At 41.6% G+C, this 15,223-nt stretch overlaps 1 protein-coding gene and 1 long non-coding RNA gene across 4 annotated transcripts in view; both read right to left on the bottom strand.

Moving 5' to 3' along the window:
* Positions 1-2,323, bottom strand: part of LOC148661457 (uncharacterized) — a 123,586-nt gene extending 121,263 nt beyond the window's left edge. The window contains exon 1 of the long non-coding RNA XR_015939540.1: positions 1,794-2,323. This is a non-coding gene — a long non-coding RNA (uncharacterized LOC148661457). The remainder of the gene's footprint in view (positions 1-1,793) is intronic.
* Positions 1-3,052, bottom strand: part of micu1 (mitochondrial calcium uptake 1) — a 36,516-nt gene extending 33,464 nt beyond the window's left edge. For all 3 annotated transcript variants that reach the window (XM_088635235.1, XM_088635234.1, XM_088635236.1), the window contains exon 1: positions 2,882-3,052. The gene's annotated coding sequence lies outside the window, so the exon portion shown is untranslated. The remainder of the gene's footprint in view (positions 1-2,881) is intronic.
* Positions 3,053-15,223: the final 12,171 nt, after the last annotated feature.

Raw genomic sequence — 15,223 nt, 5'->3', positions numbered from 1 at the left:
TCTCCTGGCTATGCGCTCTGTACTGCGATAAACTCTCCCGTCTCCTCCACTCCAGAGGCTGCAATGGGGGGAAACAATTAAAGGCAATGCAGCAAAGCAGATCAGATTCCCCTTTCACACAGATCCCATTGATCCCCTTCAATTTTCACAGGCTGCAGGCTCTTTGCAGATCGTACAGAGGCACAGGAAAGCAATACAGAATACTATTTTAATTCCACACAGCTGTGTTGCAAGGTAAGAGGCATTACTAAACAAACACCTGATGATAAACTGCAGTAAGTAAATCCACTCGGGGGAGTTCAAATGTGGGAGAAAGGGAAAGACAGCAGCATTCAGCCTCTGTGTAAAACACACGACTTAAACCTCAGGAGCAGATGAAGAAAGAACTGTAACCGTGCCCATCACAGCATGGCAGGTTAATCAGACAGGTTTTGAACTTCTCTGCGACATCACCTTTAATATCTTATTTGACACAGGGCTTCTGAATGGAAGACTGAAACAAGTTTACCTCGGTGCCTGCTTGGTCCAGGACCAGCAGGTACACCAGCACAGCTACACTGATGTAACTTGAAGTACACTGAAGGATGCGTTTGCATTTTTATTTGGAAATAAAAGCGGGAGTGCGCAGGAATTCCCTGGTGATGATGCAGACGTGGCTTCATTACAATCTTTTACAAATAGCACCATCTTTCAATAAAGAAGATATTAGCAAAGCAGAAATAGAACAGCCGTGTCTCTCATCATGGGAACCTTAAGACTCTCAGCTATGACTTAAAGAAACATTTTAATGACTGACGGAATCTTTGTATTCCTGCATAATAACCACTGAGCCATTTTGTAAAAGCCACTAACAATCAGATCGAATTGAGAATGATATCCGAAATAGATTGATGGGCTGGAGCCAGAGAAGAAAGTCAATCTGAGGTTATTGCAAACTCACTGATTTAGCCTCAAAGCACATGGTGAAAGCTGACAGTTAGAAGAATGTAACAGCCCAGTAGCAGGGGAAGGGCAGTAGGGACAGCTGCTCAGGCACAGCAGTTCTGTGAGCACAGTGTTGCCAGACATTGGGATTTAAGAGAGGGAGATACAGCAGGATAACAAGCTTATGATGATAATTCATGAGATCAATAGCCAGGATGATATGCCTAATGGGTAAAGAACACAATTGAGCTCAGTCCACACCGAAGAGCCAGTGTGACAAGACTAGGCTGAGTGCACGTAAACTTCAGAGAACATCTTATGCGACTGATGTTGCAATGTCTGTTTTCAAGCATTTTCCAAGGCTTTCATGACTGTGAACAAACAGAAAACTAGAAGTACTCATTAATTGTTATTTTTTCTGCAGTATAAAATGTGTGACAAGTGAGGAAATAGAAACTAAAGAAGCTTTGACTTCTGAATAGTTAGTGACAAACTTTGCAGGACCCCAGGACCCTTTCAGTGGTGCTTAGAACTGTCCCAGAAGACCAATACACTTCTACAAGTGCAATAAACAGGTCTTCAAGAGCAAACAGAACAGTTTCAGCTCTGCATTTAGTAAAAGACAAGAGGCTTCTATAATCGCACACATCCTAATTACAGCTTTCCAAGAGCACACTTTTTGTGTGACTGCCCAATGGAAAGCTTCCAGCAAAGAAATGATTTTGTGATTTAATAATAATAATAATAATAATAATAATAATAATAATAATAATTCATTACACTTATATAGCACTTTTCTGGACACTCCACTCAAAGCGCTTTACAGGTAATGGGGACTCCCCTCCACCACCACCAATGTGCAGCCCCACCTGGATGATGCGACTGCAGCCATAGTGCGCCAGAACGCTCACCACACATCAGCTGTCAGTGGAGAGGAGAATGGAGTGGTGAATCCAATTCATAGATGGGGATTATTAGGAAGTCATGACTGGTAAAGGCCAGGGGGAAATTTGGCCAGGCCACCAGGGTAGCAACCCTACTCTTTTTGGGAAACACCCTGAGATTCTTAATGACCACAGAAAGTCAGGGCCTCAGTTTTATGTCTCATCTGAAGGACAGTTCATTTTCTTTTTAGCAGGAGGTTAGGCTTTTTTATATAATCTGTTCTTCCCACTTAAAAACAACCAGAAGATCAGATTTACCTAGAGACAACATATCCCTGATCTACAAGAGAATTCAAGGGTTATTTGCTGGATTTAGTATTTCTGCTTTTTTTATATTTAGGTTTTCTTTGCAGGCTAAATGGCTGAATAAATAAAAACATCATGAAAGATCACTGTTGATTTAATTGATTGCACTGCAGCTCAAGGCATAGTTTAAATTTGGAAACTCTTCTATACAAGAAAGGCAAAAGGGACTAGATATCTAAGGTTTATTTACCTTATTTTTAAAATTAAATAGAATAGAGAGACGTTAATATCAAATACGTATAAAATAATAGTATCTTCGTGAAACGGACTGTTTATTGACCACCACATGACAATCTGTCGCCTTTAATTTCTTGCAGGGGATATCAAGACAATTCACGGTGCGGAGATCTAGTTAAGTACAGAACAGCTGCGCAAGGAAAGGTAAACACGCCACTGTACAAAGCTGACAACCTGACCATTCAAAAATAAAACTACATTTCTATAACTATTTTGGTTTAACGTATACATACGGTACACAGTACAGTAAACTTGCAGTAGTTTATTACGTCCGTTTTGCTCTGAACATATTTACTCAAATGTATCTACGTAACAGGCATATATCAACATGACAGTACACACAACAAACCGCGTACACTGTTTATGTGAATACCGTTCCTTCTACCTAATAATAATATACGTACGTCTTCGCAATAAAGAGTAAAACAAGCCTGTCCCTCTGCTAAGACACAAACAAAACAAGCACTTACTCTTGTCCCTCCTGCGACCACAGTAATCAGGAAACTTGTAAATCACGAGTTTAAATATATCGACTTAAAAACCCTTTAAAATATTTTCACTTTTGTCTCGCATTCAGCCCTGCTGCGCTTCCCATCAACGGCTAGTTCCGTCTCCATGAAGGCCGCGGACACGCCCCCTTGTACGTCAAAGTTGGGAGTGGTCACATGATTACCAATTTCCCTTGTCCCGCCCACTGAGCTCAGGCCCTGTTTGTAAACACTTTCGTGGGTGTGGCCACATGAGCAGCTGGGCGGGAAAATATAACATAAACGAAGAGGGCACAATACTGAACAGTTAGCGCATAATTTCGTGTAGTTTCTGTGGTTGCTGAAACGAAATTTTAAATCTTCCCCTTTCTTCAAATTCATCCTTTGGGGCTGTTCTTTACCTCCTGTTCTCACCTCGCGTAAACATACACGTCTTGGATTTAAATATAATAAAAAAACTACTTCATGCTGGTGTATTCATTCATCTTGAAAATGCATACTTAAACCAGAAATGCCTGAGAGCCAGTCCAGTATTGGCTCATTTTTCATTTAATTTTAATTTTCATTAAAGCTAAGAACTGTCAAGATGTAATGAGCTTAAAATAAAGAGCTAGGTCTGTTTGTTTGATATATGCTCTCCAGGACTTGATGGTACTTGCCCATGCAGTTTTGATAATTACTAGGGAGAGATGCACTTGGAAACCTGCAAATCAGGTAACCTGGTGAGACTTTGGCAAGCAATTCTCATGGCAGAAAGCCCCTCTCTTCTCTCTTCTTTTCTTCTTCTGTACCCGCAGGTACAAGTGTACAGTATGTTGTGCTGCAAAAAAGAAGCAAGATAGATGCATTGATCTATGGGTGTTGTGATATTACTGAATTCACATACTACAAGTTTATATAAGTTCAGTTTCTTCCACAAACTCAAAAATATGTGACCAATACCTGTATTACTTTTCACATTTACATTTAATAAATTAAGAATACAATAGATATTGTGAATACATATGTCTTGTAAAACTGACCTTTGGCCCTTGAAAACTAGCCCTGTGCAAACACGTTATTCCATAGAAGCCCACAGCCCAGATAACAGCTTTGATATGATATATGATCACTTTATTAGCCATATACAATTTCTTGCATTAGGAATTTGTCTTTCTCGCATACCCCAGCTTGCTCTCCATGAGACACACAGGCACGGAGAGAAGTTTTGGGTCAAACCACAGGGTCAGCCATTGTACAGTGCCCCTGGAGCAGTTGGGGTTAAGGGCCTTGCTCAAGGGCCCAACGGAGTAGGATTCCTCTGCCAGCTGCAGGTTTTGAACCGGCAACCTTCCAGCCACAGGTGCAGGAAGAGGATTTGATCAGTATTAATCTCACTGTCTCAGAGGGAACCACACCCAGACACACAAGTCCAGGCTTATCAATGTTTCTGGTTTTGTTAACTTTCAGAATTTTCCCAGTGGACAACACTTAAAATTCTTATTTTCTCAGTGCAGTAAATTAACCTCCACCCCTAAGAAAGTGTTATTCAAATTGAGCAGAAAGTCTCACAGTGATACATTTGCAGTAATCTCATTCCTCCCCAGAACGATGAATAGATCAGGGTTTGTTCAGTCAAGCGCCAGTTTGTGCTTGCTTTTCCCCACTGTGTTGCTCGAGTGTGTCTGACCCGCATCTGTGGTCTGGCTGTTGTGTAAGATAGGTGTGTACACATGTAACTGTTCAGTGTGTGGATGTACAGTAGAAATAGCTCATGGCAGCATTTGTCTTAGCCCGGGCTGAAGAATTCACTTCTTACCACAACAATCCCAGAAGTCCGCAGAAGTAACTTCCTGTCATGATCGTAATCCCTTCTGTTAAGGGCGCTCCGGATCTTTCATATTTTATATATGCACCTGCCCCCTGTTCTGCCCCCCCTTATTTAAGCCTGGAGCTCTCGCCATTCAGGGCTCAGCATTGGAAGATGGACACCCGGAAGCCCCCCTACCAGCGGGTCCAGGAGTGACGCGACGGCATAGGCTTCATCACAGCATCCTGACCGTCTGAGTCTGGGGCTCGGAGCACCTGGCCTCATTAACCTGTTTTTATTCCATGTCCCTGTACTGGATCCGGTTCCGGTTTTTAAACATGTTTGTCTCGTCTTGGATGGATCACTTGGTTTCAGGCTTTGGACTTTGCCCCGGATCTCCCCCCTGGACTCTTTGGATTTGTTTGCCTTGGCCACGCCCCCCTGTCTGTCAACCCCTCCTAATCCTCGTAGTCTACTCCCTGGTGTCCTTCTCCAATTACTTCCGGATTATACCATCTGCACAGGGTCCTGAACTACCCTTCACGGGAGCCTGGACCGGCTCCCATTATATTTCCTGGCTATCGGTCTTTACATTGATCATTATTATTTCAAAAGGGCCAACCACCTCCCTCACTACTCACACTGTCTCTCCACATTCCTTTCTCCATTACACAGTGTCTTATCACAAACACAATGACATGGAATCAGTAAAGGAGATGTACAGACAGCCTCCAGACAGTTTTAAACATGGGAGGGTCATGTGTTGGTTTATCAGTGGGCACCTGTGAGAGTTGTACTGTACTCTCACTTAAAACATGGAAATATTTCTTAAATCTGCTTTTTTCTGTCAGTTTCCTTCCTTGGTTTTGTGGGATTATAGAGACGATCCAGCCAGACTGCAGCTTTTGGGACACAGAGATGCAAGGGCTGGGTGAGTGGCACGGGCAGTAGAGTGTGCAAGTGGCATGAGGGGTGCTACTCTGTCTCAGGTGGATCTGGTCAGATGGCACCCGACACCTTCAAGAAAGCATGTCTTATATTGACTTTTTCCACCCTCCCTTAGGAGATCCCTGCATTGCAGAGCTCATTGTTGCAGTAGGATATCAGCTCGAGTGACTTTCATCACCATTCATCTCTGCTCAAGCATCTGTTGTGCACTGGGTTCTCTATTTTCTTTCTGAGCTGTTTACTCTGTCTAGAGCTGAGGAGCGCTGCCTGTTTTCCCAAATGTTCCTGAGAATACACTATTGATTTTCCTCACATTAATTTTGGAAAATGCATATTAACACAAAATTAAAATTAAATGTCAGTACTATGTATTTTTATGCAGGAAATACAAATAAACACCTGGTACGCAAACCTTCAGCATTTTGCATCATGTCTGCAGATCCAAAAAGGCTTCATAGTAAAGGGCTGGCTGCACGTTACAATGCAGGTAGCAGCCACTCAACATCAGCATATCCTACAAGCAGCAGAACAGTGGGATGGGACAGGATCATCAAGCTTAATCCAAGTGAGCACAGAGGACAATCAGCAGGGCCAGCTCTAAAACTGTGTGCCGCTGTTGTGTTGCTGTGTGAAAATCTCTGGTGATATTGGCATGCTGTGTGTGTAGTTAACAGTTTGTGTGCTATCGTGTATGGAATGTAAAGTCTCCACCTGCAGACCAGTGTCTTTAAGCTGCGCAGACTTTCTTGTTTCCCATGCTATTCATTTTGCTCATGTGCATGCCCTTTGCTGTTCATGTTAAAGCTGACACTTGACATTTTATTTTATGTCTTATTATCAACTTGGCCCAAGCGAAGAATTCAGGTAAATAGTTTGAGTCTGACAGCTCCAAGGACAAGGTAATTGAGTGAGGGTTTCATGTGTCACCATCCTCCCTAAAAAGCAAACAAGGCAGGCACTATGGGAGAGAAAAAATATAAATAAAATAAAAAATATAAATAAAATTATAAATAAAATTATAAATAAAAACGTGTCTAGGAGGCCTGAGGAGACACTGGCTTTTCTCAGTGAAAAATCTCTGTGAATATTTTTCAGGAAACAGTTTATTAAGGTTAAGTTGGAAGAAAGTTATGTGTAGAACGTTGCTTCTGTGGGCGACTGTAGCGGTTTTCAATAGATAAGAATACAGTACAGGGCTCACCCCACTGATTTGCTCTAGACTTCTATAATAGCCTGGAAGCAGACATTGCAATTAGAATTTTAAATGTGCGCCTGTAAAGCCTTTAGAACACAACAGCTCCTTTTTGATGACAAGCATTTTTCTGGACTGCAGAAACTCAGCAGGGCAAACATGAAGAGCAGTTCCTACTGTTTCTCCACCCTCAACATTGGCACACAGAGGCACAGGGTTCCCGCATGCTCCACATTTCATCATCTGGACAGGTGTGTGAAATCTCAGAGACAAATGGAAGGCTGTATGGAAAGAGAAATGTGATTGATTTAAAAAAAGTAGAATTTCAGGCTTACTTTTAGACACCTTCAGACTGTACAAAATATGACATGACTTTTCCATGAGCACTCAATTCCTGTGAAAGTAATGGTGTGGACGTTGTACAGTATGACCAATCAACACCATGCCTACCAAGCAGAGATTAAACATACCTGCTGCTGGAGCTGTCCTCCGTGGAGACTCTATCTCTGGGGATTTCTACCCAGCTGCTGATGGACTGCATGTCCTAAAGCAGGGCTGATGAACACCACTAATATAAGACTGACAAGCATGGTACAGACTCTTTGTTTCACTGACAGGTGTTGGCCAGCCTACAATAACTCTGCCACACTGTTGACGGAGTTGTTATGTGATACAGAAAAAATAACTAGCCCTGACTGATGTGTGTTGTGTCATCTGTGTCCTTGCATCAACTGTGCATCTGCCAGCAGCCATATCACTCTGCAGCTCACAACTGGCAACCCACTGAAGCTAAGCAGGTGTGAGCCTGGTCAGTACCTGGATGAGAGACATCCTGAGAAAAACTAAGGTTGCTGCTGGAAAATATGTAAGTGTGACTAGCAGGGGGCGCTCACCCTGCAGTCCATGTGGGTCCTAATGCCCCAGTATAGTGACGGGGACACTATACTGTAAACAGGCGCCGTCCTTTGGATGAGACATAAAACCGAGGTCCTGACTCTCTGTGGTCATTAAAAATCCCAGGGCATTTCTCCAAAAGAGTAGGGGTGTAACCCTGGCATCCTGGCCAAATTTCCCATTTCCCATTTCCCATGGCCTCTTAATAATCCCCGTCTATGAATTGGCTTCATTACTCTGCTCTCCTCCCCACTGATAGCTGATGTGTGGTGAGCGTTCTGGCGCACTATGGCTGCCGTCGCATCATCCAGGTGGGGCTGCACATTGATGGTGGTGGAGAGGAGTCCCCATTACCTGTAAAGCACTTTGAATGGAGTGTCCAGAAAAGCACTATATAAGTGTAAGCAAGTATTATTATTATTATTATTATTATCTCTGTAATTATGTAAGTGTGTAGGCTTTTACATTAATGTGTTCATTGCTTAATGTAATGTATATACTGTATGTACATACTGTAAATGTTGCTGATACACAACAGAAAAATAACACGTTAAATTTAACAAAGAAAGGTGAATGGAGGCACACATGAACTGCTGCATGGGCTAGAGAATGTTTCTCTTTGGGTGGATATTTAAATAGTGTAACATAACTTTATTATCATAATAGGCTTGTTACTTGCACAGTCTATTTTGAGCAGAGCACAAACTGCCAATGAAGGTGTAGTGCAACGTGCGTATTAGCCTGGATTAAGATACAAACAGAGTATATAATATGATATATTTAGGTTTTCAGATGGCTTTCCTTATAAAAGATCAAGTTTTTTATAAATGATTAATTCTCATATTGCAGATAGGAGGCATTCAAGGTAATTCATGTATTTAGATTATGTAATGAGTAAGAGATCTGAAACAAAGAGCTCAGACAAGGAATACATTATCTAACTGAATTATTTAGATATTTAGAAGAGTACCATAGGAATTTCTATTAGGACCACTGCTTTTTCCTGATTAATATTAGTTTTTTCCTGATTTATATTAGTAATCTAGATTCTGGCATTGTTACTGCAATATTTATGTTTGTAGATAGTCCCAAAATACAAAGATTAGGAAAAAATAAGGAATATGGAAAACTAACTGAAAAATAATTTGTGTTACTGGGCAGATGGCAATCAATTATGTTGTCTTCATACAGTATTATAGAAAAGGTACTGCTGCTCTGGAAATAGTCCAGAGAAGAGCAACCCAGTATGTTCTTGGATTTGTACAGTGACAGGCCAAAGAATTGCATCTTTTCAGTCTTGATGAGAGAAGACTATGACTGGACCTGCTTCAGATAATCAAAATCCTCAAATTGACTTTTTCAGAAGAAACAGTGAAGCATGAACCAGAGGTCACTATCAGAAACTAAAAGAAAGTGCAATTAAACCTGAGAACAGGAAACAGTTCTTTACACAAAGGATTGTTATAAGTCATGAACAAGCTGCTCAGCCATTCTGAAAAAATCTGACACCATTGCTTCCTTCAGAAAATGACTGTAAGAAATCCTTAGATTAACTACTTACTTAAAACCAAACAAGGTAGATGGGATGAGTGACCTTCTCTCATTTGCAAACTTTCTTTGGTTCTTATGTGTGGACATGGAGTCTGGATAACTTCTTCAGTCTCTTCATGCTGCAGTTTATGGGTATAGCTACAGCTAATACTTTTGATTTTGTGATCAGATCTAATGCAGCAGTGTGCATAATGTGACATATTATATTTCAGTGGGGGATCATTTCACGTCTGATTATCATATAGTAAATCTGCTAAATCATTTCGCATTTCACCATGCTTTGGTTCATGCTTCCACTGGATATTAACTTTGTCTGAGATGCATAAATGTTAGCCTTACAGTGTGTTTACAATGGGTTTATAATGTCTTGTTAGCTTTTCGTGGTTGTTACCAAGGAATGCAGGGTATTGAGTTAAGGGTTTTTCTTTCTGGAGGCTGAATTCCACTGTGAGTACTGGCAAAGGGCAGGGAGTGGCCACTCACGAACCACAAATTCTTACCTGCTGCGGTAGTGTAGTTTTGAAAACATACTCAACAAGAACTTATTTCTTTCAATTGAACTGTATGCTGCAATGATCGGGACTGGCCTTGGTAACTCAATACCCTGAGTGTCATGTTCCAGGGAGTGTTTGAACAGTATAGCCTTGGCTGTTCATTGTTCAGCAGGAAGTTCGTGAATGCGCCCAAATTCCACAGATGCGTGGGCTGCGATGGTAAAGACACTGCCTGCAGCCTGCACCCTGCACAGGGCAAAGAATAGGGTGGGTCTCTGTCGGAGGAACTGATAAGACCTCTGAGTGATCAGAAAGCTTGGAAAAAATGTGCTTATCTCTTCTTTTCACTTTGCATAGCACTCTGATTTCAGCTGTCAACCTGTTTCATCAAAGCTTTGGCTTTAAGAAGAGAGAATGTCAAATGCTCTCTCAGACAAGGCTGTGTTCAATCCAGAAGCAATCCAAACTGAACCCCCCACAAAGCCCAACACATATACATCAGCACAACTTCTACTGCACCATAACAAGCCAACCCTATCCCCTGAGCTCGCTCTTAAGCAAGTAATAATAATAATTATAATTGCTTACACTTATATAGTGCTTTTCTGGACACTCCACTCAAAGCGCTTTACAGGTAATGGGGACTCCCCTCCACCGCCACCAATGTGCAGCATCCACCTGGATGATGCGATGGCAGCCATAGTGCGCCAGAACACTCACCACACATCAGCAGTGGGGAGGAGAGCAGAGTAATGAAGCCAATTCATAGATTCAGAGGTAACTTAACTGGATCAATTTAACTACTTTTCCCAGTTCCTAAGCTGTGACGATTCAAAGAAATATAAAATCCGAACCCTTTGAGGATCACACAGTGAAAGAGCTGATGGTGTCTGAATCATATAAGGGAACCAGTTGGAAGGTTTTGGAATGTGACAGCACATCATGTAAGGCAACGCCACTGCTGACACCAAACAACTCGTTTGGAGAGCTAAGCCAGACAGATGTTCCTCGACTCGATCCTTCACTGAGAACGAGCGCAGCAGAAGATGAGATCCATCATTCACCACCAGGAACCTAAACCAGCACTTCTTAGACAAGATCCCGATCATTTTCCTTCCAACACATTTCTTTTATTTTATCTGGATGGGTTTACGTGAAAATAAATTAAATATGCTGCTCATCAATATAAATTTGAAAGCATTTGGACCTGTTTACTACTACTAGGGATCGTCACTGAGAGACTGACCTATAAAGGAAAAAGGGAAAAAGGTTAATAGAGACTGGCCATTTTAACTGGCATCATAAAGCAAACAAAAATAAAATACCTTTTCTTAAAAAGGGCAATGTGCACAAAGTGTATTATTGATGGACAACCAGAACAACTTGTATTTCTAGAATGGTGCGCTTCTCCTTCAGCAAACAATTGTCTAATATGCTTGTCAACTCATTGTAAGAGGCAACTTCTGCCCACACCTTCCTCAGTAAAGGACAAGCATGTGCTTCAGGCAGTTAACAGGGGCTTTGGTTAAAAGTTTCCCACATCATTGATGAGTTATTTTCTGCTTCTTATGGTAGTAAAATACTGAAGTTCTGGGTGTCCTGTAATGTGGCTTAACCGTGCGATCTTAAGAGTGGTCGTTCCTTCCCACCTCGGGGATCACGGTAGAAGTTATCGATGTCACTGTGAAACCAGCAGGACCCGACACAAATCCTGAGTGCGAGATTTTTCGCAGGTGTGAATGCAGCAGCGGAACAGCACCATCTACATCAGTAAATTAGCATTTATATTGCATAACCCATACAGCACTGAGCCTCGGGGAGGTGCTGGGTTGAATAAATTGCTGGGTGCAATGACAGCACTCTGTGATCAAGTCCAACTCAAAATAACATCCACCAATGTTGTAGTTAAGAGGCACAGTGGGGTGAAGTGAAAGCTGATTAAAGAGGATATTTGACTTCCATGGTGGTGGCAGCAGGGATTCCAGGGTGAGAGAGTTCCTGTAATAAACCAGCCTCCCTCCCTCTCCACAGCATTTTTCTTTAAAAAACCATCAGGTTTAGAATTCTACTTCTGTAATACTTTAGAAATTAAGAGTTAGGTATTTTGTTTCCTGGAGCAAAACGTTTTGCAAGCCACATATTTAAAATGACTCAGTACAAACTTGACCTCTGGGTCTTCAAAAGGCTTTCAGATGTCTGTCCTTCAGGGGGCATTGCAACTGGGTGAAGGAGCCTATGTTAGAACTCACTCTTTAGCAATGCACACCAGATACCTCTTCTTATTACAGCCATGCCTGACAGCAGAGTCACCTTGTACTGTACTTCTCTGCTCTGGGAGCTTAGCGCAGCTCTTCAAGCAGGGAAGTGTGAAAAGGAGGGTCACACATACCTCTTGTGTCCATTTACACCAAATAATTGCCCTCCATACTAAAATAAGAAAAAGCAACAAAGACTACACCACATACTACAAATGTCAAAAAGATGCATTGCACCTGCTTAGAGTGATTCTTACCTTATCACTCTGAAAGATCTGCTTGACACTTAACATTGAGGTCGTCAACTGTATACGAATTCAAGGACTGTCTGTAAAAAAGGTCCAAATTTAACACTGTCCCCAAATCCCCAAAACACAAAAAACATAATTTGCCGATGAAAAAAGTGTTGTTCTATAAAGATTTTTGTTTCAAGTGTTGAATGAAGGAAATGGAAAATGCAGTGAAACGCATAAAAAAATGCAGAGGGAGAACAAAGTACTTTTATCAGAAGATGAAAATGTCACATGCTATCTCTCACTGGAAAAGGTAAAAAGTATGTTATCTGTAAAAATAAGAGTCTTTTTGTCAGTAAATTGGTAATTCAAAACCAAATTGTAAGATTTCACCTGAGCTCAATGGTTTTATTGTATTGTTTTCTTATTTAGAAACAAACGGGTATAACCATGGTGTGGTGATAAATATTGTATGTCACGCACAAGAAGCTTCCTGTCAACAGTAACCTTTGAGGGATCACAGGAAGCAGGTAAGAGAACCTGAAGGCACAGTGTTTGTATTGTTCCAGGAGACACTTCCCCACCCACTCCAATCACATTTGGCCTTATGGACTGTGCTGTTGTCACACCTCTATACACTCCTGACTTGTGGTTGCTAAGGTGTTTCCTGTGTCTGTTTCGTGTTTGTGTGGACTGAATTAGTATTTGAACCAACTCCCAGAGACACAGCAACCAAGAATCAGAATTGCCTCTCCAGATTTTCTGGGGGTGGATACTGTGTTGTCTTCTTGCCACACGTCCCTTGCTTTAAGAAATCACCATTTCACAGATACGGTACATGTATTTATTAAACCTATATTGTTAATCTACATATTGTGTTTTACACACTCCTACACACAGACCTAACCTCCAGACACCTGGACTTTCAGGATGCAGTAAGAGATAAGGAGAGAAACAGTCAGTGGGGATAACCTTTCTCCCCAGATGCCTAGTTTCCTGCCTGGATCAGACACATTCATTTTTTACATTGGAAGCTGTTGCATGAGTCACACAAGGGCAGATGGAGATGCCAACTGCTGCCCAAGGGAAAGTGCCTTGGGACAGGGGTAGTCAACTTTAGCACCTGGATTCCATGCCATTACAGGACTCATTACAGGACTTATAAGGACTTACAGGACCAGTAAGTTTATATTGCATCACCCATACAGCAGTGAGCCACGGAGAGCTCTTTATTGATTAATTAACCCTTCAGGTTAACACTTCAATAATAAAAGATTAACTGGATCATCACCTTGCAATGGCCTGGAATCCAGCTTTGACAATCCCTGCTTTAGGGCAACAGTGCAGTAAAAGTTGCATGTTCTCAAATAAGGGTTAATTGGATTAAATGAATCCTCTTGCACAGGTCTGAAACTGTTGGCTATTTTATACAAGGGACCCAAAGGTGGTCCTGCCGGGCAGTGTGTCTGCAGGTTTTTGCAGGACTCTTTAAAGCACTAGCACCTTAAAATTTGGGACAAGCTGTCAAACTGGTTCAATTAAGAGAAAAAATGAATTGATTAAGGTAGTTAAGAACCCATTGACATACCTGCCCTCTAGGACCAGGATTAGGAACCCTTTAATGAGACCTACAAAACCTGCTGGACAGTCACATTTAAGAACCAGACTTAGGGGGCACTGCCATAAGCTGAGTCTCAGGTTGCAACTGAAGAAGGGGTTTAAGGCAGGATTTGGTCTGAGAAAACCGTACACTGTTTTCCTGTTTATAAGACACTTAAAGGGATTGGAGAAAATCACATGACTTTGTCAAATGTTCATTCAGACCTTGCACGCTTATTGCTATTCTTGTTTTTTGTTATTTTTCCACTATAGTGCAGAGTGGTGAAATTCAGACTATAGCACATGGCCCTGCATTATCAATGTTCAGTTGTCAAGAATTACAGTATATAGAAGTTCCAGTAGGTAGCTGCGTCAGCATGCTTATAGCTGCAGAGAGACAGGTAAAGTTTTATTCTATGCTGAAAGGAAAAGAAAAGAGACATGGCATTTCTCCTGTAGAGCCCTCTGCAGGTGTGAGGGAGAGAGGGAAAGATTAATTGGCGGTTTCCCTCTCTCCCTCCCCAAAGAAAACACCTGAAGAAAACCCCCAAACCAAAACTTTGTATCTCTTTTCTTTTCCTTTCAGCATTGAATAAAGTTTTACCTGTTCCATTAACGTTTCCTGTTTCAAACATAAATTTAAATTTTCTTTCGTATACACAACATATGAAAATATTTCCCACAAATATAAATGCATTTCTGATGGAATATACATTTCCAAATACTTCTGTGTTGTGGAAGGTATTTAGTCTAACAAATATACCCTATGTTACCATAAGTACATAAGAATTCAGAGGCATTAATACTCCAAAGGGTTATATGGAATTTCATTTATTGCTGCTACTTTACAATACGTTGGACCCCTGTGAACTGTTAGCTGGCTGAATGAAATCAGAACACTCCAGATCAAGGTAAATTAATGCCAAGCTGTGACCGGTTGTACTGTAGCTATCTCTGTTTCTGTTTGCAGAAGAGGTAGCCTACTCATTGGTTTCCAGGTGTGGCCTTTGTAAAACTGTACTGCGCCTTTAAGCAATGAACTATTATTTCTCTTTTTAAAACACAGCACTGTAACTGAAAACAAGCCCCATTCGTCCCAATTTCTCGCATTCATTGGCTAAACTGCCGTAAATGGGCACTATGATTAACCTCACAGACAGAGGCAAGCAGGCGTCGGGTTCTCCTCTAATTGGGCGAGACGTGTACCTTCCCCCCCTCGTCTTAAGACCCGCCTATTTTGTCCTGAACCCTCCAATCAATACTCCAGTTCGAGGCCGAATTTAGAGAAACTGCAAACTCTCTGTCACTAACACTGAGAGGTATGCAGGCTATTATAGGAAATGTAGAGCCAAAATGGCGGATATGGACC

The sequence above is a fragment of the Lepisosteus platostomus genome, chromosome 6 (assembly GCF_059453375.1).
Source record: "Lepisosteus platostomus isolate fLepPlt1 chromosome 6, fLepPlt1.hap1, whole genome shotgun sequence".
NCBI lineage: Eukaryota > Metazoa > Chordata > Actinopteri > Semionotiformes > Lepisosteidae > Lepisosteus > Lepisosteus platostomus.
This window is presented reverse-complemented; position numbering and strand designations above follow the sequence as displayed.